This window comes from Neofelis nebulosa, chromosome 5 (genome assembly GCF_028018385.1).
Source record: "Neofelis nebulosa isolate mNeoNeb1 chromosome 5, mNeoNeb1.pri, whole genome shotgun sequence".
In the NCBI taxonomy this organism is placed as follows: Eukaryota; Metazoa; Chordata; class Mammalia; order Carnivora; family Felidae; genus Neofelis; species Neofelis nebulosa.
In genome coordinates, this window is record NC_080786.1 from 134,868,901 (window position 1) to 134,873,260 (window position 4,360).

The following is a 4,360-nucleotide window of genomic DNA, read 5'->3' on the forward strand; positions in this document are numbered from 1 at the left end:
TGATTTGTTTAATACATGAATCTCTATCCTTATGTAATAATTAATTGTCTGAATTTTCTTTGATTACACTAAGTTTTTTCCTTCACATTTTGACAGTCAGTGGGGTGTATGTTTTGTATATAACATAGCATAAATGTTTAGCCCTAGTTTTCTATAAATAATTTTTGTCCTAAATGATAACTTTTCTTCCCAAATGATTTAGTAAAAATTCATCTGTTTCCCACTGACATGTGGTGTCACTTTTACCATATTACAATTTCTTATATGTACATTTATCTTGTACTGAACTTTCAGTACTGGTTCATTGTTAATGGCACCGATAGGACTATATTGTTTTTACTATTATTTTGTGATAATCATTATTCATGAACTTTACACATCTATAAAATTTCTCGGGTAAATTGTTGAGGTCCTCAGTAAAATCTTCCTATTACTGTAATAAGGATTACATTTAATCTATTGATCAATGTGGAAAGAAATAAAATATCATAATGTTAAATAATTTCATCATGAAGAAAGTATAATTTTTTATTTACTCATCATCATTTATGTATAGCAATAAAGTTTTAAACCTTCTCATCCTGTGCTCACTTCAGCAGCACATATACTAAAATTGGAATGATACAGAGAAGATTAGCATGGCCCTGCGTAAGGATGGCACCCACACTTTATCAATCCTATCATCCTTTTATTGTCCTCCACATTCATTCTTTCAACATCCTATCCCCTACTTAAAAGTTAAGACCCTTCAACATCTAAATTGTCTTCTTACTACTTACACCCCATATGTCATCATTATGAAACCTTACTTACATTATAAAAACCTCTTACCACAAAGCACTATCTTCATGATGCAAGTCTGAAAAAGCCCAATTCATGTCTACAGTAGGACAGCCAAATGTGGGTGGTAAAGCAAATATGAAACCTTCAATAGTCTTACTTTATTTTTTTAAAAAAATGTTTTAATGTGTATTTATTTTTGAAGGAGAGAGAGACAGAGCATAAGCAGGGGAGGGGCAAAGAGAGAGGGAGACACAGAATCTGAAGCCGGCTCCAGGCTCTGAGCTGTCAGCACAGAGCCTGATGCAGGGCTTGAACTCATGAGCTACGAGATCATGACCTGAGGTGAAGTCAGAGGCTTAACCAACTGAGCCACCCAGGTGCCCCTAGTCTTACTTTAAATCTAGAAACTCTAACATCAATTATGCCCTTACTGATGCCTACCAATCCTATTGTATTTCCACAAGTCCACTTCCTTTTTTGTTTTCTATTCAGACTCCTCTCTTCTGATGCTTCCTCCTTGAATCTGAATCTCAACACATGACATTGCTTTTCATTTCACTGACAAAATTAAAAGAAGGGAGGGAGTTGGCATGACCTCACCAACCTCTCCTTATCACAGACTTGTTTGTTGATTTACCCTCATTTTCTTAGATTGAAACATGAAAGCATATCAGGATGTCATCCTCAGTTCCTGTCTCTTCTACTGCTCACTCTGTAGGTGATTTAAAGTATCATTTGTGTTCCAGCTATGCCCCAATTTAATGAGCTGGCTAGGTTGCTCCTTGACGTACAGATTCACACATGCATGTACCTTATCAATATCTCCACTCAGGCAACCAAAATATTGAAATGTTTCCACAGCTTCACATACCTAAAGTGGAATTCCCAATTTCTTCCCACAAAAGACGAGTTCCATCTGCATTCTTCTCAGTAAATTACACTTTTATTCAGTCAGTAACAAGGTGACAAACAAAGCTCATTCCTTTTTTTTTTTTTGATATTTTTTCCCAATTTCTACTGTGTTAGATGAGAACATGTTACTAATTCTAGCCATGAGAATATGTGTAAAAGTGATGTATATCACAGTATGTCCTTGACTGAAAATAAATACCACTCAAAATCTGCTATGACCGGGGCGCCTGGGTGGCTTGGTCGGTTGAGTGCCCGACTTCGGCTCAGGTCACGATCTCGCGTTCCGTGAGTTCGAGCCCCGCGTCCGGCTCTGTGCTGACAGCTCAGAGCCTGGAGCCTGTTTCAGATTCTGTGTCTCCCTCTCTCTCTGCCCCTCCCCTGTTCATCCTCTGTCTCTCTCTGTCTCAATAATAAATAAATGTTTAAAAAAAATTTTTTTTTTTAAATCTGCTATGACCTATTGTGTTCTGGTGGCTGGTGTAGAGACAATCCTCAGACCATGTGTAAAGAGGGCAGAATCATTTAATGGAAGGAGCTGGGGTCCCTAATTTGTTGTTTTGGTGTGATTCACCTGATCAAAAAAAAAAAAAAATGCACAGCAGATTGATATGTGTGCAGGAAATGTACAAGTGCTAAGTCCTTGACCCTTCAAGAGTTTATTTGTTCAGAAAATAGGATGATAATAAGCCTAAATATCTTGATCCATTTGAAGTCTTCATATTGCATATTTGTTAATCAACTTCATTCATAATCTGACCATCTTTTCAATGTCACCGTTGTAGGCCTCTACTCTGCGTTGTTTCTATTATCTCCTACCAAAACTGTTGCATTGCTATAGAAATAATTTCATCGGAAACATATTTACATGCTTGTAAATTATCCTACTATAACTTTGTCTTGAAATGATCCTGCTAAAACTCAAATCAGATAATTCCACAGTATTGCTCAAAACTATGCAGTGGAATCCCTTCTGAGAATAACCACATAGATTTATATGAACTTTCTCTTCTTCATTACCTCTTTGACCTGCCCTTCTACCTTTTCACCCCTCCTACTCTGCTGTAATTCTCTGGCTACTTTGTAGATCCTCAATATATTAAGTGCACATTTTTTACCTTTACTTTAGCTATTCCTTCTGCTTGAAAGGCTTTTAACGTAAGATATATGCTAAGCTTTCTCATTCCATTCATCCATTCAACCTGTTCAAATTTGTTGAATGAGCATATAACAATGCATTTATCTCTTTTATTTTTGTGATTTCCATTTCATGACTTATAACCTGTTTTTAGTTTTATGCCTTTATAAACAATGCATGTCTATGAGCATATTTGGAACTCTTCCAACACTAAGTTATATATCTTGTGTTAAAGTTGAATTGCTAGGTCATGAGATAGGAGACAGTTAGAATATGCCAGGTAGTGCTAGTTTATATTCCCACCACAATGGATAAGTGTTCCAGAAGTTCCAACTCCACCAAAACCTAAAGTTCATTTTATATTTTTTTGATCTTTAATTTTTTTCTGATCTTTAGCTAATTTCTAATATTGAATTCTTCCATTATAGAATGTGGCTAAAGATGCTTATTCTAAAGTCGCCAAATTTCTTGTAAAATTCTTCTTTTTATCTATTTTCACCTTAATTTCATATATCTTTTTCACTGTATAAGGCACAGTTTTATCCATTTTTTTGCTAACTCAAAACTCTTAACCATTTTCACATTTGCTCTTACTGTAAATTTTCTCTACAATATTTGTCATTTTGGTCTATTTGAATTTCTAGTAGTTTTTATGTATGCTAAACTGTAAACTTAAAGTTACAATAGGGGCACCTGGGTGGCTCAGTGGGTTAAGCATCCGACTCTTGATTTGGCTCAGGTCGTGATCTCATGGTTTGTGAGATCAAGCCCAGCATCAGGATCTGCTCCAACAGCACAGAGCCTGCTTAGGATTCTCTCTCCCTCTCTTTCTGCCCCTCTTCCACTCGTGCTTTCTCTCTCTTTACCTCTCTCTCTCTCTCTCTCTCTCTCTCTCTCAAAAATAAATAAATAAACTTTAAAAATCCTTAAGAAAAATAAAGTCACTGTAGAGAATCCAGAACGTGTTTTTTTTCTTTTTTTACCAGGAAAGATTCTCTCACTCCTCTGTTATACAGATAGCACAAGGATATCATTTCAATCCAAACATGAACACATCTAGATGGAAATTTGAAGATAGTTGGAATATCTCTGCTTCATTCCTGTCTGTTGAGCATGGGCTCTTAGGCTTTTGATTGAGACTTTGTCAGGTTTTTGTGGCTTCACCCTTAAAAGACTGCAGAATATTCATCATTATTCTTAAACAGTTCCCTAGTTTGTGTTTCTGTTCTCCTACCCCAGTGAGAAATAAATCTTCAAGATACATCTGTAAGCGAAGACTAGTTATATGCTTTGTTCCTTGAGCACAGTGACAATGCAGGGAATTTTAATCTCCTTTTAAAAAAACTGTAACTCAGTCTAGGTCTCTGGCCTCTCGAGCATCTCCAGAGCTCAAATATTCTGTGGAGGCATGTGGTTGATCATCCTCCAGATCTTAATTTTGATTATCAAAAGCTTTATTGTTTTTTCTTTCCTCTAGCATTGTTTGTCTGTTTATGCTGATCCCAATCCTATACCCAAGCCCAGAATTGG

At 36.2% G+C, this 4,360-nt stretch overlaps 1 non-coding gene across 1 annotated transcript; it reads left to right on the top strand.

The window, feature by feature from the left end:
• The first annotated feature begins 583 nt into the window (after nucleotides 1-583).
• Nucleotides 584-690, top strand: LOC131513248 (U6 spliceosomal RNA). Its single transcript, XR_009262480.1, has one exon. It is a non-coding gene; the product is annotated as a U6 spliceosomal RNA (small nuclear RNA).
• The last annotated feature ends 3,670 nt before the right edge of the window (nucleotides 691-4,360 follow it).